The 27,107-nt window shown below is 41.7% G+C and overlaps 1 protein-coding gene and 1 non-coding gene across 6 annotated transcripts in view; one reads left to right on the top strand and one right to left on the bottom strand.

Moving 5' to 3' along the window:
• LOC122555394 (cell adhesion molecule DSCAM) overlaps positions 1-27,107 on the top strand; it is a 706,376-nt gene that overhangs the window by 58,110 nt on the left and 621,159 nt on the right. The gene's annotated exons all lie outside the window — the stretch shown is intronic.
• Positions 16,479-16,635, bottom strand: LOC122555600 (U1 spliceosomal RNA). The gene has a single exon (XR_006313321.2). It is a non-coding gene; the product is annotated as a U1 spliceosomal RNA (small nuclear RNA).

Below are 27,107 nucleotides of genomic sequence, written 5' to 3' on the forward strand. Positions count from 1 at the left end.
TGTACTGTGAAAGCCACAGTTTAAACATTATCACCACCCTGTGTTGCAGATAAAGAGACTCCCACATTCTGAGTGCTAGAAGTTAGCTTGCTAGTTGTCAGACAACGAGAAAAGGACAATAAATGTATTCTCTCTCTCGTCCTAAATTTTAAAATTCAATCATAGTTGAAAAGAATCAGAATTACAGACCAATTTCTACAAAATTGAAGATCATGAGTTGACAATTTAACGAGCAATGTCAATGCTACTCATGAACTCTACTGCAATGTTGTAATGTTCAGCCATCTCTCTTCACACACAGTTCAGAGATTGATCAGTACATCTTTTATTTTAACTTTAATCCATTTGGACTTAGCACAATAATCATCTCATCCAACCATCTGTAAACGTGTTTATAATTATAAAAGGACAGGATAGGATAAGGAGTGTATTGTTTCTGGATGTTGAATATGTCGGGACTAGGATACAAGATTTTATGGGAGAAGTTCAGTTGAGTCATGACACGATCGTGGCTCTTGGATTGGAAGCTAATGGACATTACATTAAGTTGGACAAATGGCAAAAGAGAAAGGGGATAAAAGGACATGGAAGCATGTTTTGCAAGGAGAACATTTGAAAAATTAGTATTTCATCTAACATATTTTGCAATTGCAGGAAAATTTAAAATGCAGTAAAACCAATGAAGTAGTGTTTCAAAGTGTAGTCATGTGAGAAACCCATCAGGAAATTCACACACAGCAAATTCATACAAAGAGCCATGTGTAACTAACCAAAATAATCTTATTTTGTTGATGTTGGTTGGGGGATAAATATAGGTCAATGCACCTGGGAGAATACCCCGATCAAATTTGAAGCAATGCCATGGGACTTTTTATATCCCCAAGAGAGGGCAGATGGACTCTTAACTTTGCATCTCAAGACTAAGAGTAATCTAACAGACTATTTATTTTTGAGGCACTCAACACCTAACCACACCTAATTACCAATTCTTACATCATCTTGCATTTTCTTCTTTTCAAACTGGGCACTGTATTATATATCAAGACCTAAATTCTGAGGGTTATCTGGTGCCATCCTGTTGCAATCTTGGTAAGGTCATGAATAAGATGTATCCTATTGCATCGACTTTATGATGGACAGATCATCCACCCACCCCTTAGATGTGGAACTGCAGAGATTGCAATGTCAATAATTTTCCATTACTCTGGCCTGCAGAAGGAATCATAAGGTCAAGCAACGGGAGAAGGATTCCACTTAGGAACCTAAGTGAATATTATATCCTGCATTCCTTCAAAGTAAAATTCAGTCTGTTTTTGTAACAATTTTTATAACTGTTTATTGTCTTTAATTAATGGACATTGTAGTGATGGGAACCAAGTGGATCTCATTGACTATGAGATCCTTGATTGGCCCAGGTGAACAGATCCAGTCAGGAAGCCCTGGCTGACCAATATAAACAGGGGATTTAGAATCTCTTCAGTTCAGGGGACTGACTCTGAGCTGGCTGGCCACAGCAGATGTACTCTACACAAGTAAACAAAGGGTGACTTGGTGAGGAGAACCAGCCTCTGTGCACTTATTTCAGGCATTAATTTGGGATTCATTTATTATCCCATATAGGGTCAAAATTAAAATTATGATGGCTGGGTTGAGAGGAGCATGTTTACAATAATGGAATGCTGGAAATAAGGGTGTGCAAAGATTAGGTCCAGTTCCATCCAGCATTAGCTGGTGTTCTAGATTGTACACTGACACTTCCATTTTGAAAGTTGCTTGGAAACATCTAGGTTTTTTTCTGAGCGCCTGGATGTGCCCAGTCTCATCAGGCATTCTGGTGTATTGGAGCTTGTGGCCTGTTTCTCCCTATCATAAATATAAAATAATAGAATTTGACATCTGACTAAGAATGAGGGAATATATAATCAAATACACATTTCATTACGAACCTTGCAGTCAGCGTGTCAAAGACAGGGAATATTCCTGGACCGTTGGTCCAATCTACGACACCATCCAGGCCTACAAATTCTGGCTTCTGGGCATGTGTAGTGGTATTTACCAGATATAATAAAAAAAACTGTAAACTTTCCTGGTTTCTCATTAGAGATTTAATTAGCTTTTTTTATTTTGATCGACTGCTGAAACTGTGAAGAAAACTGGAGTGATTTGAAAACTTGTTAGAAATTTATGAAGTGCTAAAATGTTTTATTCCCAACGGCTGGTTTAACAGCTGTCACTGCTTGAATCACAGAATGCTGTTAAAGGAAAACTGGAAGCTAGCAAAGCGATGGCAAATTCTTCCTCTCATTGGCGGTCATCAGATCTAGACAACACAAAGAGAACAATACCCAATAAATAACCAACTCTCAATGAATCCAATGTAATTGGAATTAATAGACATATGACACTACTGACCTGTCTGTCCAGTTTTAAGAATTTCAAGACATTTTTTTTTAATATGAAAGTAGGCTTGTGATATCTATTCTATTCCAAGAAAATAACCTCAGCCATTATCTAGCTTCCATCTGAGACCATTGCATTCCAACCCCTTCAGATGAGAGTTTGAACTGAGGTCTCCCTACCTCCTTCTCATGTCATTGTATTCCAAAACATATTGGGCACCGGGGCACGGAATAAACTTAAGGAAGAGATGGACAGGTTTTTAGTTAGTAATGGGTTAATGGGTAATGGGCAGAAGGCCAAAAGTGGAGTTAAGGCTGAGGTGAGTTCTGCCAGGATCATATTAAATGGTGGAGCAGGTTTGAGGGGCTGAATTGCTCACTCCTGCCTAGTTCCTCTCTTCTGTGCTCTTATGTAAAAGATTCGCAGGTGTATTCTGAAGACGAGCAGGAAACTTCTCCCTACAATCCGAGTCAGTGTTTATCCCTCATCTAATATTACTGACATATCATCTAGTCATTATGGCACTGCTTTTTGTGGGAGACTTCTGTGTAGAAATAGGTTTCTTACATTACAGTGTCACCTCTATAGCTGAAGAGATTACAGGATGTGAGGAGAAAGGAATAGGATATGGAATTGAATGATATATTAAATGGAGGAGCAGACTCAAAGGGCCGAATGGCCTACTCTTTCCATGTTTCTAAAATAGTGAGTACATTTCATTGGCTGTAAAACAACCTGAGATGTCCAAATGTCATGAAATATACATATAAATGCACTTTTTTCTTTCTTCTTATTTTGCCTCCCAAGAGGTTACTTTGAAACAAGTTGCCATAGTGATTTCCTGATCCTCCAAAGGGCACAATATTGAGGTCCCCAGCTACCTAGAAATCACTGAACAATTGAGAACATCCACTTTTATTCCATGATACAAGTGTCAGGAATCCTTCGAAAAATAATGTATATCTTATTGATTAGGTTTATTTAATGGTGTAATCATAATGATTGCTAACCAACCTATCTGGCCCTGAAAAATTTATTAAATATTTGAGTTCTGTCAATTGTTTCATTTCTATAATCTATATATATGAATATCAATGATATTTACGCTTCTAATATCTACACCCCAATATTTATTTCACTCTGTAAAATTTTAGAAAAGTGTACCTTTTTGAACAGGCATAAACATGAAAGAGAATAGCACTGGTGCATTTGCTGTGACAATATCTTTACCAATCAGCATCTCTTTTCTCGTGTAGTGTAGATTTTTGTTTCCTTTTGAAATTTACAATTCTTCCATCTGTCCTGATGAGTGCAAGATGGAAAATGTCAACCTTATAGAGGTTTACAAGATTATGAGGGGCATGGATAGGATAAATAGACAAAGTCTTTTCCCTGGGATGGGGGAGTCCAGAACTAGAGGGCATAGGTTTAGGGTGAGAGGGGAAAGATATAAAAGAGACCCAAGGGGCAACTTTTTGACATAAAGGGTGCTATGGGTATGGAATGAGCTGCCAGAAGATGTGGTGGAGGCTGGTACAATTGCAACATTTAAGAGGCATTTGGATGGGTATATGAATAGGAAGGGTTTGGAGGGATATGAGCTGGGTGCTGGCAGGTGGGACTAGATTGGGTTGGGATATCTGGTTGGCATGGACAGGTTGGATGGAAGGGTCTGTTTCCATGCTGTACATCTCTATGACTCTATGTTCCCTTTATCAGAGACAATATCATCTGTTCTACTTTTGAATCATTAGAAGTGGGTTTTCACAATTCCTTGGATTCCTGTTCTCTGTTGCTTGTGGCTGTTAATATCAAAGATTTGTTTCAACAACGTTGTAGTCTGCATTCTTTCTGACTAAAAAAAGCCACAGTTCATTCTTCACAGCATAACCTACGACTTCACATGTGTAGAGCCCTGAGAAAGAATAAGCTCAATTTGGTTTCTGTATGATGAGACTTGATTTCAGTTTGCACAGTGGAGGAAGAGGCTGTTTAAAACATCCAGAGTTTAGGAGAGACAGGAGCAGAAGATTCAGATGATACATGACTGTCCAAGTATCGACAAATGAATGGTTGTGCTAGGAAACTCAAACGAAGTGAATTCCCATTCATGAGTGCGACAGAATTGGCAACAGACTTTCACGATTGGAAGCTTGGACATATTGGGTTTTATAAGGCAATTAAGTGATGCTGAGGGAATGTTTGGCATGTTCTTTTACAAGAAAAGCAAAAGAAAACAAAAGAGAACAAAAATTTCCTTTGGGCATAATGTGTCAGGAAATTGTAAACATGTGTAGGCAGAATGGAAGCCTCCTTGTGGTCAGAAGAGATTCTAGTTTTGATTTGATGACTAAAAGCTCTGGGTTAATTTGACCTCATCGGCAGCCCTACTCATTTTAAACACCATATTAGCTTCTGAAATGTAACTTTGGATTAGGCTCCTCAGAGATCATTTTTATGATCGTCCATCTGTCAGCTAAAATTCTCTCTGTTTGATGCACAGAGATAATGCAGTTGCATTTCCCCCTTAAGGTGTTCCAGTGTTGTCAGTTCTCTGTCCTATGTTCAGGTGGTAAGATATGTTCGCACACAGAGATATGCATAGGAAGAGCGTGAGATCTGACTAGTCTGGCAATCCTGTCTCAGTAGATAAGCAGCCATACTGTAGCACCCACTGTTATGATGAGCGTGATCATTCTGCAATGCTAATGATATCAATGATATCCCTTTAAAATCTTTATTGTGGTTTTAACTGCAAATGTTGAATCTCCAAAGGGGCAGTACTACTTCAGCGAGTTGTATTGCACTGCAGGTCATGTCTAGATCATGACAACCTTGCAGCAAAAATACTGACAGTCTGTCAGGCGATTCTCACTTTCAGATACGGAGGCAGTGCATTTTTTTTAAGTGAGTGGCGAAAGAATGTAGAACTGTTGTTTGTTCTTTTAGCTTAATATTCACTACAAACAATTCATGACTCAATTCATATGGGTTGAGGTATCCATGGCTAAATGGCAGTATGTTTAACACTGAGTCACTAAGGTTTTCACTTAAAATACTTAAAATCAGACAATGACGTGGCACTGGAAGAGGCTATTTGGTTTATTGTGCCTATCGTTGACAGAATTATACAACTAATTCCATTCTCATGTCCTTGTTCCACTGCTCTGCAATATTTCCCCTTCAAGCATCCTGTTCTCTTCTGAAAGTTATAATTGGATCAGCTTCTATCAGCTTTTCAAAGCAGTGCAGTGCAGACCATAATAGCTTCTGTGCTTAGTCTTGGCTGACACTTCAGGGCATGACAGTGGGAGTGCTGCACTGTCAGAGATGTTGTCTTCTGGATGAGGCCTGGAGGGGAATCTAAAATGAGGAATTGAAGAATAAGAAGGTGTCCATTTGAGACAAAAGAGGAGAGATTTCATCCCCTCAAGGATCTCAAACTTTGAATCTACCAGCAATCTATGCAGCCTGACCCATTGAGCATGCTCAAAGCAGGAGAAGATGGATTCCTGCATTTAGGGGATTTAACAGTGAGGTGAGGGGGCGTGCGATTGGGGGTAATGAGGGAGGGGGGCAGGCAAGAAAGTGGAGTCAGGAGTGTGGTGCTGGAAAAGCACAGCAGGTCAGGTAGCATCTGAGGAGCAGGAAAATCAATGTTTCGGGCAAAAGCCCTTCATCAGGAATGTGGATTTAAGGCCCAGATCAAATTTATCACATTGATTGATGGACCTTTTCTCAAATTTGTTCATAGGATTTGGGCGTGGCTGTTTGGGCCAATCTTTATTGCCTGACTCTAATTGTCCTGGAGAAGGCAGTGATGAACAGCATTATTGAACTGCTGTAGCTGTTAGGGTGTAGGGACACCCGCAATGCTGTCAGTACAGGAATTACAGGGCTTGACCGAGTGGCACTGAAGGAGCCGTAGTATAGTTTCCAGACGCAGAATGGTTAGTGATTTGGGGGGGGGGGGGGGGGGGGGGGGGCAATGTTCAGGTGGTGGGGGTGTTCCCAAGTATCTGCTGCCCTGGTGCTTCCAGATGGAAGTAGTTTTGGGTTTGGAAGGTGCCCTCTAAGGAAGCTTGTTGAATTTCTGCATCTTGTAGATAGCATACATAGCTGCAACTGAGCATAAATGGTGGCAGGGATACATTTTTGTGGATGTCGTGCCAATTAAACAGGCTGCTTTGTCTAGGATGGTATCAAGCTTCTTGAGTGTTTCCAGAGCTGCACACATCCAGGTAAATGGGGAGTATTCCATCATTTTCCTGACTGGTGCCTTGTAATAGAGGACAGACTGTGGGGAGTCAGGGGTGAATTACTCACTGCAGAATTCCTAACCTCTGGCCTACTCTGTTAGCGACTGTACTTATACTACCAGCCCAGTTTACCTTCTGGTCAATGTGACTATATTTTAGTGAACAGCCACCACAGTAAATAAAGCTTTAAAAACATGTGATAAATTTGCCAGATTAAAGTCTGGGATATTGGGTGGCACAGTGGTTAGCACTGCTGCCTTACAGCGCCAGAGACTTGGGTTCAATTCCTGCCTCAGGCAACTGTCTGTGTGGAGTTTGCACATTCTCCCTGTGTCTGCGTGGGTTTCCTCCGGGTGCTCCAGTTTCCTCCCACAGTCCAAAAATATGTAGGTTAGGTGAATTGGCCATGCTAAATTGCCCGTAGTGTTAGGTGTAGGGGAATGGGTCTGGGTGGGTTGCTCTTCGGAGAATCAGTGTAGACTTGTTGGGCCGAAGGGCCTGTTTCCACACTTTAAGTAGTCTAATCTAACCTGTCAGTACCTTGAGTTGAGATCATATCAGAATCCAGAGGCATTTTAAAATAAATCTTAGAATGTTCTTCAATATATTGCTTTTGGATCAAAGGTTATCGCAAGATGTATAAGCAACCTTTTGGTAATGTTATCAGAGGTTGGAATATTGTTTAGGATGTTGTGGGAACTTGTACTCTCATCAAATAAAGACATGGGATTAGATTAGATTACTTACAGTGTGGAAACAGGCCCTTCAGCCCAACAAGTCCACACCGGCCCTCTGAAGAGCAACCCATTCCTCTACACCTAACACTACAGGCAATTTAGCATGGCCAATTCACCTGCACATCTTTGGACTGTGGGAGGAAACCCACACAGACACGGGGAGAATGTGCAAACTCCACACAGACAGGCGCTTGAGGCGGGAATTGAACCTGGGTTTCTGGCGCTGTGAGGCAGCAGTGCTAACCACTGTGCCATCGCGCCGCCCAGTCTCCACCAGAACCACAGGAATGGCCAGCATGTTGTCAGCGGTCTCTCTTCTCATCCCAAATTCCATCCTGGTTTACGCACTAAGGTATCATAGAGACCACAAACTTCACTTTCTTGTAGTCAGTGTAGGTCAGCTGAGAGACCCTCCTTCTTCTCTCCCCTGTCCTTGTCCCTAATTTAAATGATTAAATGCTGCCAAGTGTGGGACTTGCATATACTACATGTTCAAGGTCCTCAGGGGATAGGAAAGTGAAAGGTATCTTTAAAAGACTTAAGGTCATAATATTGAGAAGAGAAATAGAGGGGCAAGGACTCTTGTGGGGGTTGGTTTGGAAGAAAGACAGAGAAAGCCATTTATCATTGTTTTATGTCTCTGTGACATGTTATTAACAGTCCTCTGACTATCCTTTCTGTGCAATGTACTGCATAAGTGAACTAACTGTCAGTCCATTCTCTGCATGTCTTATTTATTGCTACTTGGTTCTCTGCAGTGCACTATTCCATGACCAAAAGAGCCTATGAATCCCTACAATGCTTCCACTAATACTTTTGTATGTTCCTTATTGGCATCAGTGAGGATGGGTATTCTACACAAAAGTAGCATTGTATCATAACGGCTACAGTGCGATGTGTTACCCAATATTTATTTGGTGGTTTTGTACACAGAGCAATGTTTCTGCACAGTTCTAACATTCCCCCCTTGCCAGAGATGAGGTATTGCGTTCAACCACTAAAATCAACATTTAGCTAATCAATTGTCACTCACGATGAGTCTGAGATTATTTAGACAGTTTGATTTTTGTTTGATGATGCTCTGTGAGTTATTTCTCTATGTTGATGTTGTTTTATAAACACAAGCTGTTGTGGCCAATACTAGAAATAAAAATCTTGATGAGCTTTTAGAAGTACAAATCTTGAAATGGGTTTACTTCCAAAACACAAAACAATGGATTTGAAAAGCCCTCCTTCAAGGTTAAATGCAAGGGGATCATTCTAAAACAGGAACTTCAGTAAGATAAGTGTTTTCCAAACCAGTTGCTTTCTCTTGCACTTTTGTTACATTTATTGATTTGGGAATGTTGGTTAAAATCAAGAGAGAATGGCAGAGGCTCCCTCTCCTTTTTCATAATCAACATATAGCCTGACCCTGTGAATGGAAATGACATGACTATGTTGACCTTGCGCCCTGGGATTAGTATGACCATCCAAGAGAATCTGAGAGTGAAGAAAGTACTGCAGTTATTCGATTAAAAAAAGCGAAATATAATTGAGTTGAAAATTCTACTGCCTGAAAAAAGCAGTGGCTATCCACCCTGCTCACTGCTAACACATGACAGTGATTTTCCAACTGGAAGTTAATTGCTGCTGGTCTTAAAAGCAGCATTGGTGAATCGAATGACTCCAATTGCTGTGAAAGCAGCAGCAGCCTTTAATTTTCTGGCTACTACGTCTTTCTAATCACGCGGTGGTTATTTCTGGCAATCGAACAAGTTGCTTTGTCTACCTGTCAGCTAGTGCTAACTGATGCACTGTGGTAGAAAATTTAAAAGCACATTTCCACAAAACCAAAGCATGGCAGCAGGAGGATTGCAACAATTTGTGTGTTGAGTTGAATTTTCTTCATTTGGAGATGGCTGTTTTGACAGCTGGGTTTTACAGCGCCCAACCCAAAAATGGCTTGAAGGGACTTTTTTCACGTAATCTTCTGCTGTCCGTGTCATTAATTGTGCACCTGGTCTCAATATTGCCATCTCTGGAATTGTACAACAGGAGAGGTAGACATAACCTTGCCATTGCTGGGATCTGCTGGCATTCGTGATGTTGGTGCCAATGTTAAAACCCAGCAGCACCCCATTTAAGGAACTGTAAGGCAGCAAATGGCCCTCTCACTGAGGTGTTGGCCCAGAAAGGAAACTTGCTCACCTTTTCACAGATGGGCCGTGGAGGTGCTGCAGTGGAGGAGGAGATCAGTGCCTTTTTTCTGCTGCCCATTGCAGGAGGTTGTGCCCACCATCCTCAGGTGGACCGCACTGAGATAGCAGCCCCGCTCAATGCTGCATTGTGGGTAAAAAGGAATGCACAGCAGTTCAGCAAGAAGGTGAAGACAGGTCGTGCTATAAACACGTGTTTCATTGATATGAATTCACTGTAACTCATTTGATGAATTGCGAACACTGTTTCTAAAGTGTGAACTTTCAAAAATGTGCGTTGGCTGTAATGCAATTACGCCACCAATAATTTCAGCTCTGTTTATAAAGCGCAAATTTTCTTTGACACAGGATTGCACAAGAATGCAACTACCGCGTTACAAGAAGAACTACCTGTAGCGTCCTGCACTCAGCAAGGGCACCACCATCTTCTCCCTGCTACCACACATTCACAGGCCCATCATTCGCTCTCACTCTGCCACTGCACGCACCCCTTACCAAGGTACATGGACTACTCTCTCTCCATTGCATGCATCAATGGCTCTTGCACACCTTGCCCTCCTAAACATTTCCTACCCTCTGTGCTTCCTTCTCAGTCACTGGTGACACCTTACCATCTTCTGTTTCAGCAACACCATGGACAGCTCTCTATTCCCAACCAGACTCAATCCCTTTGCCTCCTTGTAGGAAATATTGTCCTACAGCAGGAATGAGAGGGTCAAGCTTGATGGAGGTAAGGTTGATGTATATAAGCTCCTCACATGAACATATATCAAGCCCCCTCTTGTAGGGGCAATCAGGTCTCATTAAACGTCCACCTAGTAAGCCTCATTGTGCTGTGCTCATCTCCCATTGCCATCTACACTAATTCATTCATAGAATCCCGACAGAGTGGAAATAGACCATCTGGCCCAACAAGTCCATGCTGACCCCCCGAAGAGTCTAGCCATCCAGGCCCATTCCCCTACCCCTATTACTTTACATTTCCCCTGCCTAATGAAACAAGCCTACACATCCCTGAACACTATGGGTAACTTAACATGGCCAATTCACCCTAACCTGTACATCTTTGGACTTTGGGAGGAAACCAGAGTATCGGAGGAAACCCATGCAGAAATGGTCAGAAAGTGCAAACTCCACACAGACAGTAGCCCAAGGCTGGAATTGAACCTAGGTCCCTGGAGGCAGCAGTGCTAACCACTGAGCCACCGTGCCACCCATAAAACTGTGGAGCGGGATTTGAACCTGCAACCTTCAGACTTAGAGCTAGGGTGCTACCCATTGAGCTATAAACACTGCTAAATAAAGGCTGGAGCGATCATGAAACACCTTTTTTTCCCAAAACTAAGAATTGAACCATAGACCTTTAGATCTTCAGTCTAATGCTCTCCTAACTGAGCTGTTTTGGCTGGTTATTTCTGTCTCTCACATAACTGGTTCCCCCTCTTCTATTATACAGTCACTAGCAGCATGCAATGACCCTCCACCCCAAGTACAGCAGCACTGGAACCCTCAGCTTGGTATAGGATTGGGAGGGTGGTGGGGTATCATGGTCCAATAATCAAGACCTCACAATATCTCACAGGAACTGCTGTGCTTGGCCGAGGAGAGGGGACTGGGACTTAGGGTACAGGCCAGACAGAGCTCATGATTTCTGCCCATGCTCTCAGTTCCACCTCTAGCTCTGAGGAGAAAGCAGCTCAATCTTCAGATGACTGGACAGCAAGGATTTCACCTGCACCCTTCACCAGCTCAGTGACTCTCACAGCGGTGAGTTATCTTACTAGATTAGACTTGGACTAGTGGTTGCTCCACAGTTCATTCAGGAAGAAACAGCCCAAATCTGTGTCACTTTGACAACTGTTTGGGACCAGGCAACTGGTCAGCCTCAACCATAAGAAGATCCCATGGTCATGGTCATTAATGACGTTGTGAAAAGACACATACAGACACAGGAATACCAGGTTAGTTTGTTAGAGGCAGCACCAAACTGGATTGAAGGATAGAGTAGCCTACTAGCTGGTTCTGGCATGCATGCCGTTGGCTATCTCCATGGAGAGGTCAGTGAAAGTTATGGAGAGCCCAGTAGAGAACACTCAGTGTCAGTTATATATGGGAATGGATTGTAATCCACCGTTCTAACCATAGGTGATCAGCATTCATGGTAAAATGAGAAGTGAGGATGTGGAACCTTAACCTCAGTCTGTGTGCCCATTCTCTCAAGGAGCCAGGGTGGTGCCAACAGGTATCCACAGGGTGGAGGAGCCACACATAGACAAAGGACCCCCAAAACTTCCTCTCAAAAGTTCCAGATCTACTGGTGCCTAAATCTCCCCTCAGCCTCTTATCCCAAACCCTATAAAAGTCTACATTGAGGGGAGAATGAGCCTACATCTGGAAAAAGGCCCACTCTCAGCAGGCCTAGTCCCTCAAAGACCTAAGGACAGTTGGCTCAATTCTGGATGTCAATAAAGGTCAAGGGCAGAGCAAGCTCCATCCACCTAGCTGCAGAAGTCAGGACTGCACTTCAACACAGCAACACGAAGAGGAAGTCAAACTTGTCAGAGACATATAAGTGCAATAGGTGACACACAATTGGCAATAACCTTGCAGCTTTGTAAATATGTATGTACCTGCTTTCTTAAAATGTGTGCTCTTGTACTTTTTGGTGCTGTCAGACTTGGATAAGTTGTTCCCATGTGAGATGAGCAGCCTCTTCAGGCATCTCAAAGATGAAGCAAGATGTAATGGCCAAGCATTGCTCATTTCTCATAAACAACTGACTTCTTCACTGCAGATGGCACCAGAACATCAGGGATCTTTGAATCATGATGTCAACTGAAGCCAAGATGTTGCAACACAACATGGAGAACACTGAGGCTAAATGCAATGTGCAGAGGTTATGCTATGGCCTGGTCTTCACACACCTTTCCCATTTAACATCCACCTTGTGAGTAAGAGTACTCAATCAGTGGTTGACCAGGGGAAGGTGTACAAATCGCAGTCTCCTGTGCATTCTGTGCTCTGTAATGGAATGCTCAATTATTTCAGGACAACTTATCAACTTACCTAGACTCTGAAACATTGAAGACCAACTGGTGATGGAAAGGTCAAATGGAGATGCCAAGCTGCTGCCAATCATGACATCAAATTTTCCCTCACCCTCCTACCTTGTGATGTTAGTGCTCTATCTCTCTGTCTCTCTCTCTCTCTCTCTGACTCTCTGTCTCTCTGTCCCACTGTCTCTGTCTCTGTCTCTGTATCTCTGTCTGTGTCTGTCTCTCTCTCTCTCTGGCTGCTGCCTTCTCTTTAATGGTCAGTAGTACTTGCATTGTGTAGATATTTGAAAGTGGAACCACTTGAAGATATTAAGTGAGTAATCAGATGGATAATGAAAGCTTGACTCAGCAACAGAAAGAACTGCAACAATAACAACCTCCTTTACAATAAGTAGAGGCTGCTTGCCAGATTACCACCAGAATGTTAAACAATTAGAAAAAGTCTAAACCCGAGCTCATGCATCTGGCAAATGGGTTTCACTTTGGGACTCTGGTGCTCAACTTGTTTTGCTCCATTGTGCTCTCTTGGATGTTCATCCTGGTCACTGTCCTGATAATCACCTTCATCTTCATCTTCCTCCTCATCTTCACCTTCAGAAGGAGGCCTGTCGTCTATGGAGCATGGGCTATGACCTCGGTGGATTTGTGAGCAGTGTTTTTTCTCTATTTCACATCAGTCTGAAGATTTTACAAAGATGTCATTGGCCATGTTTGAATAGGGCTAAATGTCTTTCTCCTGCTCCTATTGCTTATATCCTTACGTCATGTCTGATGAACCTGACGTCATTTCGTTGGAGAGTAGTTGTGGACACAACGGTGTCTATCGATGTAATTTATATTGCTTTCCAGAAGATTTTTGATAAAGGTTCCACATCAGAGACTTTTAGTGAAATTGAAAACTCATTGAATTGATGGGCAATTATTGGGAAATTTGGCTGTGAGGGAGGAAACAGAGTAAAATAGATAGGCATTGTAATTGGCAGTATGTGACTAGTGATGTCCTGCAAGGCCCTTTTGGGAACTCAACTGTATTGACCTCCATTGTATTTATTTATGACTTTGACTGGCACAGATTCATAAACGAAAATTCTTTAATTGTGCTGTAGACCTCTATGTCAATGACTTAGCATAAAAACCCATCTATCCAAGTTTTCCAATGTCACAAAGGTAGACCGCATTGTGTTTGATTAGATTAGATTAGATTACTTACAGTGTGGAAACAGGCCCTTCGGCCCAACAAGTCCACACCGACCCGCCGAAGCGCAACCCACCCATACCCCTACATTTACCCCTTTAACCTAACACTATGGGCAATTTAGCATGGCCAATTCACCTGGCCTGCACATCTTTGGACTGGAAGCGGAGCATTACCAAGAGCTAAGAGAATGGGCAGAATTGTGGCAAATCAATGTAGGCAAGCATCAGGTTATTCAATTTGGACTTGAAAAGAGTTTGAGGGTTTATGAAATGACATGGGTTGGTATGAATGGGGCATGTGGAGTGTGTGGGTGATGGATGCAAGGGACGTGACTGGAAGAAAGATATTGGTGTCATTCTTCATGAATTAGTCTGTCAGGCAGTGCCAATGCAAAGCGCCTTGTCCTTTCAGTCAAACCATATCCCAGTCGAGCTACCTGCATGTTTATTTCAGGGTTGACCCCTAGGGAATGAAAATATTAAATTTTTTGCCATTTTCTGATCTTCAGTCAGGTTGGTGGAACTGAGGAGAGTCTTGTGTCTGTGTTCTCATCCTGGGAATGAAAATTCAGACGCGTCAGTATATGGAATGGACACCAGTGAGACATGGCCCAACATTGTGGTTCTCAATCAAATTACAAAAGTAAAGCTTGGATGCAGCAAGATAGAGGCAGCGAAGATTTTCAAATGTCTCATGACAACCATAGCTCAAAAATAAAGATCAAAGCTACATTTAATAATAAAATATAGGCTATATTAGATGAGACCAGTGATTCAGAAAGTCCAAAAACATCAGCATGAAGCTGAGAAAACATGCCATGCATTCACTGGTCTGTCGTGTTACAATTGAAACGTATGAGCTAAACTCGGAAGAAAACCAATGAAAAGAGAATGACAGTGTTTGAAATGTGGGGTATGCAAGGATATTAAGACTTGGTTGGATGGAAGGAAGCTCAAGTGATTAGGTGAAATCAAGAGTAAAAGTTCAGGGATTCAAAAGGTTTGGTATGTGCAGTTATAGAAAGAACAGACATTGGAAAAGATGACCTGTCAGCCTTGTCCTGGCAACAACTGACCACAACATTAAGGGTAAAAACAGAAGAGGAAGAAGAAATCTCGGAGCTGTGGATTTGGAAAGATTGAAGATAACCAGAGAAGAAACAAATTGAGTCCAAAGGCCCCACTGTGACTGTGTTAAAAATATTAACAATGTGGGTCAATGTGAACCAAAAGGAACATCAATACTAATGAATCCACCAGAATAAAAAGTTACAAAGAATTTCATGGATCAAAACCCTAATGGAATGCTGCTGTTCCATTGTGATGTAGTCTGTGTGACTTTTGTATACACGTAATAAAATATCAAAAATCATTTAAGTTGGATTTTTGAAATTTGAATTTGTGATGTGTGTTTTTTGTCTGTGCCTGAACAGTATAATGATTTATTCTCCTTTCATTTCTGTAACCATTCTTGTAATTGTTTTAAAACAGTTTGATGGATTTAGCTTTCAAGACTATATTTTTTTTGGATACATTAGGTGAATGTACAACATAACAAGGTAAATAATTGTGCATAAAGGTATCTTAGAAACTTCAGGAATTTCACTTAAGCACAAGGAAAACACTCATAGCTTGAATCAATGCTTTTGAAACATTTTTAGCACAGAAATCCTTGGACAAAGATTCAAATATAAAACAGTAGTCCTGCAAAAGCAAGAGGATAAGTGTCTGAATAAAATGCTGAAGAGATTATTTGAAACTGAAAACATTTAAACTAAGGCATATGAAAGCTCCATGAAAGGCTACCTGATCTTCCAGACTGAGGTTGTAGGAAAAGAGATTTTGTTTTCTGGTGTGAGACAAAATCTTGATCAGATGGGCTAATGGGCCAGGAAGTGGCAGATGGAGTTTAATTTAGGTAAATGCAAGGTGTTGCATTTTGGTAAGGCACACCAGGGTAGGACTTACACAGCTTATCCTAGGGCCCTGGGGAGTGTTGCCAAATGGATGGACCTAGGGCTGCAGGTGTAAAATTCCTTGAAGGTGGCATCAGAAAGTGTGATGAAGAAGGTGTTTGGTATGCTTACCTTAATTGGTCAGAACATTGAGTATAGGAGTTGGGGCATCATGTTGTGGCTGTGCAGGACACTGGTGAGGCCACTTTTAGAATACTGCATACAATGCTGGGCACCTTGCTGTAGGAAGGATATTGTTAAACCAGAAAGAGTACAGAAACAATTTACAAAGATGTTGCCAGGACTGGAAGGTTTAAGTTGCAAGGAAAAGCTGGATAGGCTGGGGCTTTCTTTATTTTTTAAATTAGATTCCCTACAGTGTGGAAACAGGCCCTTCGGCCCAACCAGTTCACACCAACCCTCCAAAGAATAACCCACCCAGACCCATTGCCCCTCTGACTAATGCACCTAACACTATGGGCAATTTAGCATGGCCCATTCACCTGACTTGCACATCTTTGGACTGTGGGAGGAAACCAGAGCACCCAGAGGAATCCCACACAGACACGGGGAGAACGTGCAAACTCCACACAGACAGTCGCCCGAGGCTGGAATCGAACGCAGGACCCTGGTGCTGTGAGGCAGCAGTGCTAACCACTGAGCCACCATGCCACCCCTTAAATAAGCGTGAACGCAATCCCCTACTACTACAAATGTTGCAGTCGAGTACCCCGCATTTGGGGACATTGCAGGCGTCAGCACACCCGAAGTGCAATGGGATAGTCTCGTCCTGGGAGAACCACCTTATTGATTATGGAATCTCCCCTAATTTTCCTGGAGCATTGGAGGCTGAGGGATGACCTTATAGAGTTTTATAAAATCATGAGGGGCATAGATGAGGTGAATAGCCAAGGTCTTTTTTCACAGGGTAGGAAAGTCCAAAACTAGAAGACATAAGTTTAAAGTGAGAGGGGTAAGATTTAAAAGGGAACTGAGGGGCAGCGTGTTCATACAGAGGGTGGTTCGTATATATAAAGAACTGCCAGAGGAAATGGTAGAAAGAGGTACAGTTACAACGTTTTAAAGACAATGGGACAGGCACATGAATGGGAAAGGTTTAGAGGGATCTGGGCCAAACACAGGCAAGTGGCACCAGTTTGGTTTAGGGTACCAGATCAGCATGGATGAGTTGGGCCAAAGGGTCTGTTTCCGTGCTGTATGCCTATATCACTCTACCTGTGCAAGGGGTGCTTTTATGACCTATAAAAGAGGTTTTATTTGAATTAATTGGATTGTTTGTTACCATGTGTTTAAAAATCTTTGAGTTGGTGTTGTAAGTACATGGTCGAGAAGGTGGTGCTGGAAAAGCACAGCAGGTCAGGCGGCATCTGAGGAGCAGAAAAATTGACTTTTTGTGCAAAAGCCCTTCATGAGGAATGAGGCTGGGAACCTCCAGGGTGGAGAGATAAATGGGAGGGGAGTGGGGCTGGGGAGAAGGTAGCTGAGAGTGCAATAGGTGGTCGGAGGTGGGGGTAATAGGTGGGAGTGGATAGGTGGGAAGGAAGATGGACAGGGAGGACAGGTCATGAGGGCAGTGCTGATCTGGAAGGTTGGAACTGGGATAAGGCTGGGGGAGGGGAAATGAGGAAACTGATGGAAATTCACATTGATGCCATGGGTTGGAGGATCCCAAGGCAGAAGATGAGGCGTTCTTCCTCCAGTTGTCAGGTGGTTAGTGTTTTGCGATGGAGGAGGCCCAGGACCTGCATGTCCTCAGCAGAGTGAGAGGGGTGTTGAAGTGTTAGGTCACAGGGAAGCGGAGTTGGTTGGTGCAGATGTCCCAGCGATGTTCTCTGAAGTGCTCTGCGAGCAGTCTGGTTTACTCTATTTTATCTTATTTTCTTTTGCTTCATAAAAGATTGATAAAACCAAATCTGCAACTTTGCGTGCTTATGCTTGACAAGAAACAACCTCAATAAAGCTAAAATGAATCAAAGTATGATCTATCGAGCCAGATTTCAGTCCAGGATGTGACTTGTCTGATAATAACATCAACTAAAATCAAAACACTATCTAGAGGATTAGAATATAATGCAAAGCATTTGCTTTAGCTATACTGTTTCCTGGTTAGACCACACATTAGACTGTACCTGGAATACTGTGGACAGTGGACCTTAGAAATTTTTTGAAGTGAGTATAGATTTACGCTGGTAACCGAGGATTTAATTACAAAGAAAAAATATGTAGATCTACGTTGTAATGACTGGAATTTGAGGGTTAAGAGTGATTTGATCAACATTTTCAAAATATGACAGGGGATAGACAAACTCCATACATTGATGGTAATTCCAATTGTTAGAGTGTCTCACCCAAAGGAGAAATAAAATACATTATAGACCCAGAACTTTCCAAAATGAAGCTTGGGTGGAATTTCAGAACTCAGATCTACAAATGGCAATTGGTGCCAAATCAATTATTAATTATAAATGTGAGATTGTAAATTTATGCAGTAAGGAAATAGAGCAAAGGTGGGATATATATGGTGTGGGACCACAGATGAAATTAAATAATGCCTCACCTTGTTCAGATGCTGAAACACGATTATTGTAGCTGACCCATTATTGAGTATCTTAGCTTAAATATAAAATGTGGAATAACACAACATGCATTATTCACCCCAGGTAGCAAGTAATGCATTTAATGTCACATAACTGTTCTTACTCAGGACAGGTTAGAATCTTTACCCCAAACATTGCTATAATGTCATTGCACCATTAACAGTGTACCTCAGCACATCAGCCTCTAAGGGTCAGAAACTAGTTTTCCATTTCTGAGGTATTGATTCAAGTTGATCCCAGACTGAGTTGATGAAAATGTTCTGTCTGATGGCAATAGTATGCACAAACTTAACCCCTTTCTTTGATTAAATGACTCACTATAAAAGCATTCCTAACTTGTCACTAATTGCTAAAAGTGGCACATAGTCGCATGAGGAGAGAGCTCTTCTGTGTTTGAGATGGAGGTTTACTGTGTACATAATAAAGTGAACATTGCTGTACACTGAACAGAGCTGTTCTTAATCTGCTGTTTGATTTTGAAGTGGGAGCCTGCATGGAAAGCTTCCAATCCATAGCATAAGCTCAACATTAGTTCAACATTTGACTGTAATCAGAAAAGGAGTATGTAATGGTTTGTGGATGTAATTCCAATCTAGCCCGGTGCAGCTCTGCAGCTAAGGGGTTTTGGCACAGGCTGCCTCAGGTTATATTTGCAGTATAATAGTCCCTCTATGATTTTACTTTGCATCACTGACTCATTTTGTCATCCAAACCTAGAATTAAATGTTTGAGCTGAGTCTGGAATGAAACATTGTTGTGTATTATAACTATGGAGTCCAATATACCTACTTTCCTGTGTATGGATATATCCTGTCTTATCCATGTGATGGTCTTGGCTTGTTCAAAGTTGAAGGGTTCGCAAAGAAAAATGCTGTTTCCTATCGGTTGCCAGCTGAATATCTCAGAGCATTTCCAGCATACAAGACTTAGGAGCTGGAATAGGTAATTTAGCTTGTTCAGCCTCCTCCACCATTTGATAAGCTTATGGATAATATTCTTATAGCCTTAACTGCAATTTTCTGTCTGACCTCTGCACCCTTGTATAACCCTTGGCTGCTTTGTTGATCAAAAACACTTGTATATTTAATAGCCCAGCTTTTATCTTCTCTGGAAACAAACCCCAAAGACTAATAACCCTCCGAGAGAAAGTATTTCTCCCCATCTCAGTCTTAACGGGAGACCACTAATTTGTAAACTGTGTATCCCAGTTCTACACTGCCCCACAAGGGGAAATATCCCCTTGATACTTGATATTCCATCCAATCTTGTGAGGAACTGGGCAGTGACAGAGGCCTCCTGGTTCCTGCTATGTTTTGCCTTTCTATAAGCTTAATTTCACAAGGTTACGGTAAATGACATGAGCGAGAAGCAAGGTAAATCTGAAATAAATGTCTTCTCTTTAATGCAGTTGGATGCTTTCAGCTGCCTGATTGTTTAATGAGTGCTATTTTAGAATAAGGATATCATTTGGAAGGGCTAATGCCAACTGTTCAGGCAGTGAAGTGTGCGGATTGGGGATTTAACTTTTTATTAAAGTTCTGTCATCAAATCTACACATCGAGGAAATGACTCCACCGAAGCATTCACTGAACAAAACAGAATAACTCAACATCCTTATTTAAATTGGTGCGATGTTTTTTTTTCAGATTAGAGTTAGAATAGTGTCGTGAGGTGCAGTGGCAGTATCCCAACCTCTGGGAAAGAAGACCAGGTTCAAATCCTACCTGCTCCAGAGATCTGTCATAAAAATACAATCAAAAGTATATAGAATTTCGAATGCTCTTATGCATATTCACAAAGTGCGAGGAAACAATGATTGTTGCGCACCTTTCTCGATTTAACTTTCCCAATTCGCTTACACTGTGGGGACTTGCATCTTTGGCTTCTGCTCCATGAGATCCACCACATTGCATTTTACTGCACATTATAGGAAAAGAGCTAGACCCAGTAATTTTGCTGGATAGATCTCTTATGTGTGTTGGTGATGTATTGATTCTCTTGCGGTCTGAGTGCACTGAAAATGAGTTATGCATGTTTTTAAGATTAGTTTTACAGTCCCTGCCATGATATTTATACAGCTAATCGAACAGTGGTATTGCACATTGCTCCCAATCAGTGCTGCACATGCCAATTAACTGGAGCGTTACATGACTTGGCATCTCTTACTCACAGAGCAGAATCCTCCTAATTTACTCAGTGCCATTGTGTTTCCTGAATTATGGATTCATTGAGCTCATTAAATATACAGCTAGCAATAAAGTATCACCCCTGGGCCACCTGTAGCCCACCTCCAATTTATCAGTGGTGTCCTGGCATAGTTAGTGCTTCAAGTGCCTTGACATTGCCAGTCCTGACTCTGGAGTGGTGAACAGAGACCGTCATGGAAATCTGCATTGGATAAACCTGAGAGAAATTCCATGTCTTCTCTTGTACAGCTTGAGAGTTGAAATGTAACCTATTTTTCCCAGAGAGGTACAAGAATATGGAACCCACCACCATAGCTTAAATCCATTTGAGGAGAAACTAGTTTGTGACCTTTGAAGCAGGGGGACACTACCACTGAGTCATAACAGACCTTCTGCATGATAAACCATGCAGTTTGCCTTCACTACTCAAACCCCAAATTGGAATCTGTAAGATGAATTAGTATGGGGATAACCATTAACCAGGTGAGTAGGATAAATCTGAAATAAAGGGGTTGTGTTTAATGCAGTTGGATGCTTTCAGCTACTTGGTAGTTTAAAGAGTGCTAGTTTAGAACAAAATGCTCTTCTGGATATTTCAATGTCTGCTTGAAGGAGCAGATAGCACCTCAGTGATAATTGGATTGGCCGAGCAGTTTTTATGACAAAGCATATCAACCTCTTTTTAAAGTTCGCTGTTCATTTTACTTTGACAGATTTGTAAAGAAACAGAAAGTTTAGGCTGATGTAAACCTTACAAAATATGAATGTGTGTCAGCTCAATGCAGTTGGCGAAAGAAAGGCTGCAGATGGAGGAGATTAGAGCCGAAAAGTCTGGCTCTGGAAAAGCAAAGCAGGTCAGGCAGCATCCAAAGAGCAGGAGAATCAATGTTTTGGGCAGAAGCCCTTCATCAGTGGCCAGATATATTTATTTGATTTTCTTTGTACAACACTGCACTCCTGCAGTACTGCACTGAAGTGTCAGTCTGGATTGTATGCTTACTTCTGTAGCAGGACTTGAACCTATAGCTTTCGGACTCTGTTAGTGAGACAAGCTGACATTTCTAAGCTTCAAGAAAGGCTATCATTGCTGTAAATAATAAGCACTGTCTGACTGCTGCTTGTGAGGACGAGATAAAGCATTAAGAATTAAATCTCTGTTTTACTTCAAACACTTTTTTTGTAATGGTAAAAGAAGGATAATAAATCTTCACAAGCCTTTTACTAAAAAGTTTTACTATTGAGAAATTTTGCAAATTGTGCATGTTCCTGCTGGCTGTCTTCAGCTGCTCTGTGAAGAAACATCTAAACAATGTCCAGGATTTTCAAATAGTCTGATGTCTTGAAGCAAAAGCATTCATGATGGTATGAAAAAAACAATTTGGAAGCTATCAAGGAAAATTTTATCGTGTTTTAAATCTGCAAAGTTTATTCATACTTTTATTTCCTTTTAAACCTTTATGTGGATGTTGAAACTTTAAGTAAAATAACAAACAAAACAATAGCGAACATGGCCAGTGTGGATTCAACCGCTTCACCTTCTCCTTTGGACCTTATGACTGGATGTTCGGGATTACTGTTTTAAAAAGATACATTTTAATGAAGCATCTCATCTTGGACTCATCAGGGCAATTTGCAAAAATTATCAACTTGATAGGGGGAAACTAACATTTACGCTACATGAGGGGAGATTGCTGATTAGTTGGCAAGTGGATCCGGATTGACCCATGGAAAAAGCACTCATTACTAATGATTGACAGTTAACTGCTAGGTTTTGATTTACTTATAAATCAAACAGTTTGAATTGGATTGGTCAGACGATTGCATTGACAAATGAACTAGTGAATAGCTATCTGCTTAATTGTGTTGATGTAAGCACAGTGTGTGTACATATTTCTTCTGTCACTATAAAGAACTGGTCTTATGTATTAATGCAGCTTCTAGCACAGGCAGGTGCACCCCACTGTGGCCCTGACTGACAATCCTAAATTACTCAACAATGGAATATTTAATCATTCCTGTAAATGTTGTCCAATTGCAGAACACATTTATCATTGGGCACTGTGTTCTGTATTTTCTAAGTGTCAGCAAGTTAGGTACATCAGTACCTTGTTTATTGCAACCAGCAAATGCTGTATGGTACAATTACCCAGTCTTTGGGATATAAGGCCTCCATATCTGGCATCACAACAGCACTGAAATTAATATACCACATTACCCATTTGTGTGTTGGGCAGGATGTTTGTTTTGGCTGACAGCAGTATCCTGTTGTGAACATCACTCTTTTCACTTCTAAATGTTAATAGTGTAAAAACAACTTCATCTGTTTCTCAAATGTTCAGATACCCCACTCTGGCAAGAGAATCTGAAGTAGCCTGTGAACTTCTCCAGACTATATGTTTTAATGCCTTTTGTGAGCTTACGCAACATATTGTGAGAAATGGTCTGATCAGGGTAGCCAGTATACACTCTATTTAACCACAAAGCTTGCATGATGAACAATTAGCTTGGACCCTATTATGAGGTTGCTGATAAAGCTAATCTTACTGCATGTGAAACTAGGAACCCCAATGTGTATACTGACCAGTGAAGGTAACAATGATAATAGATAATCTTGTGGCTAATTTCCGAACTACAACCGCATGCTCATTTGACTGTTCCATTTCCAATGTGAATTCAAGCACTGTATAGAGCCCATTAAGATAAATAATAAAATGTTTACATGGAGGTGTGGTTTCAAATGCAGCAAATGTATCATCTAAATATTGGCAAGGGGTGAAAGGTTACATATCATTCCATCAAAGACAACTCCTCATGGAACTGGGTCTAGAGGGTATCTCAGGGACAACATCAACGGTTGGGCACACATAGTATCATGAGAACAGAGCTCGACTGCATGAGTTTCTGAGTTTATTAGTTCAATAAATTCTGATTCACGCCACAGTGACAAGTCTAGATTGCCATGGTACAGTGCTGCATTGCAAGTGTCCATGACTTCCTTCAGTGGTACGTTGGTGAATAGGCTAGAAATATCCATTGTGCACTTGGACACTGCAATGTGCAAGTCTTGTATGTACTTCATAAATGTAAACACACTGGTTTTAAACTAATTCAACATTAGATGCAATTCTGCAAGTGGACAGCATTTACTGGATAATCCTGAGGCTGTGAAGAATTAAACTGACAACAATTTAGGATAGTCAGTTGTGCTCAGACGTTGGTGCACTTGTGTGTACTGGAAGCTCCATGCATCAGGATACATGGTCCTGTTCTTTGCAGATAGTGAGGGCAGGTATGTGCATTTTGCCTTTTTCAACAAAACAGGTGACAGCCACTTGTTGGTTCATTTCTGAAGGCAAGGCCCTGGCAAATTAGAATTGATCTGTCTGGGTTAAAATTTAAGCAAAATCTGGCAGTTAGTTGTCAGTCATCAGCAATGGGTACATTCTCTAAGGCAGTGCCTCTACCGATTAGGGTCCATTTGCCAACTAATTAGCATTCTGCACTCAGGCAGTGCAAATGTTTGTATTCCCCTTGAACTATTATTTTTATGATGTATCTTGATGAGTCCAAGATTAAAAGCTTCAACAAAATTGAGGTAGCATGGCAGCTCAGTGGTAGAACTGATGCCTCACATCGCCAGCGACCAGGGTTTGCTTCCTGCCTTGGGTCACTTCTTTGCGGAGTTTGCACATTCTCCCTGTGTCGACACAGATTTCCTCCGGGTGCTTTGGTTTCCTCCCACAATCCAAAGGTGTGTATGTCAGGTGATTTGCCATGCTAAATTGCCCATACTGTCCAGAAAGTGTGCAGGTTAATTGGTTTAATTGTAGGAAATGCAGGGTTATAGGGATGGGTGAGTGTGGATGGCGAGAGTGGACTGGATGGGCTGAATGGCCTGCTTGCACACTGTTGGGATTCTATGAAGACGTATCTTTTTCAGCAGTGCTTAAGGTCTGCACTACCAAATGACCATTCATAATGGAGAAAGTGTTGCGGAAATTAAGTGAATTAGGACAATCACATTATGGGCAAGACTATTCAGGTAGCAATAACCACTAAATTTTGGCTCCTTTCTTCAGCTATATTGCATAATTATTTATTTTATTAACTGATTTATTAATAAACTTTATGTGGTAAGCAAAATTAGAAATATACATTGGATGAATCAACATTTGATAGAGAGCAGATATAAAAATGATTCGGATCTGCCTCACAGCTCCAGAGACCTGGGTTCAGTTCCCGCCTCAGGCAACTGTCTATGTGGAGCTTGCACATTCTCCCCGTGTCTGTGTGGATTTCCTTCAGGTGCTCCGGTTTCCTCCCACAGTCCAAAATGTGCAGGTCAGATGAATTGGCCATGTTAAATTGTCCGTAGTGTTAGGTGAAGGGGTAAATGTTGGGGAATGGGTCTGGGTGGGTTGCTCTTCGGAGGGTTGGTGTGGACTTGTTGGGCCGAAGGGCCTGTTTCCACACTGTAAGTAATCTAATCTAATCTAAAAGATTCTTCAAGAGCTAGCTATCAAAGTTCAAGGATACAGAAAGTAGAATCAAGAGCAGGCCTTTCAGCCCTTCGAACCTGCTCCACCATTCAATAATATCATGTCTGATCATACAACTAATTTCCCTGTTCCACTGTCTTTCCCTATCCGTTCAACCCTTTAGCTCTCAGAACTAATTCTAACTCCTCCTCGAAAACATTCAATATTTTGATCTCAACTACTTCCTGTGCCAGAGAATTCCACAGCCTCACGATGCTCTGGGTGAAGAAAGTTTTCTTCATCTCAGTTCTAAACGGCCTACCCCCTTTTATTAAACAGTGACCCCTAGTTCTGGACTCTCTGGTGATCAAGAATTTCCTGTTACCCCAGTTTTCCCTGTCTGGTTCTGTTAGAATTTTGTAGATTCCCATCAAATGTCTCATCATTCTTCGAAATCTCAGTGAACATAACCATAATCGATCAGTCTCTCTTCATATGTTCCTGATGAAGGGCTTTTGCCCGAAACGTCGATTTCGAAGCTCCTTGGATGCTGCCTGAACTGCTGTGCTCTTCCAGCACCACTAATCCAGAATATGTCAGTCTTGCCAACCCAGGAGTCAGACTGACAAACCTGTCAGGAGATCAAAACTGCACACAATACTCCAGGTGTAGACTCCCCAAGGCCCTGTACAATTGTGGGTTCACGGTGGCTCACTACTGCCTCACAGAACTGGGAACCCAGTTTTGATTCCAGCCTCAGGTGACTGTGTGGAGTTTGCACATTCTTCAGGGTTTTCCTTTGGGTGCTGTGATTTCCTCCACAGTACAAAGATGTGTAGTTTAGGTGGATTGGCCATGGGAAATGCAAATTTACAGGGTTAGGGGTGAAGGTTTGTTTCTATGTAGGATGCTCTTTAAAGGATTAGTCATAGAGTCATAGAGATGTACAGCTTGGAAACAGACCCTTCGGTCCAACCTGTCCATGCCGACCAGATATCCCAACCCAAACTAGTCCCACCTGCCAGCACCATCCCATATCTCTCCACACCCTTCCTATTCATAATTCATCCAGGTGCCTTTTAAATGTTGCAGTTGTACCAGCTTCCACCACTTCCTCTGGCAACTCATTCCATACATGTACCACCCTCTGCATGAAAAAGTTGCCCCTTAGGTCTCTTTTATATTTTTCCCCTCACACCCTAAACTTAAGCCCTCTAGTTCTGGGTTCTCCCACCTCAGGGAAAAGACTTTGTCTTTTTATCCTATCCATGCCCCTCATGATTTTATTAACCTCTGCAAGGTCATCCCTCAGCCTCCGATGCTCTCGGTAAAGTAACCCCAGCCTGTTCAGCCTCTCCCTATAGCTCCAATCCTCCAACCCTGGCAACATCATTGTAAATCTTTTCGGAACCCTTTCAAATTTCACAACATCTTTCTGCTACGATGGAGACTCAATGGGCTGAATGGCTTGCTTCCGCACTGTAAGGATGATATGATTCTTCTATAATTGCTGCATGTCATCTCTCCAAGTCAATCCTTGCACTATGAAAGTCTTTTACCTTCTTTACTGCCTTGCCGCCCCATCATGCTTACTTTCAGTGACTGGTGTGCAAGGACACCTGGGTCTCATTGTACCTTATCCTTTCCCAATCTATCCTCATTCAGATTAGAATCTGCCATCCTGGTTTTTCTACCAAAGTGGATAACCTTATATTTATTAGTCATTGTCTGGAAATGTTCCAGGGAAATTTATTGTCCGTTTTTCCGTTATCACTCTATTTTAGCTGTTCCAGCCCTGGATTCTAACTGCTCAAGTAATTAGTTTGTTTGTTTAATGATTTTTGAGTCTTTGTTTAAAGTTTCCACACATGACTAAGTAGAACAGAGACAAAAACAAATGTAGTTAGAAAAACTCAGCAGGTCTGGCAGCATCTGTGAAGAGAAATCAAGGTTAATGTTTCGGGCCTGGTGACCCTTCCTCAGAATTTCCTCAAAATTGAACCCAAAACATTAACTTTGATTT

The sequence above is a fragment of the Chiloscyllium plagiosum genome, unplaced genomic scaffold (genome assembly GCF_037043375.1).
Source record: "Chiloscyllium plagiosum isolate Xiang-an unplaced genomic scaffold, Cpla_swu_hap1 HiC_scaffold_12, whole genome shotgun sequence".
In the NCBI taxonomy this organism is placed as follows: domain Eukaryota; kingdom Metazoa; phylum Chordata; class Chondrichthyes; order Orectolobiformes; family Hemiscylliidae; genus Chiloscyllium; species Chiloscyllium plagiosum.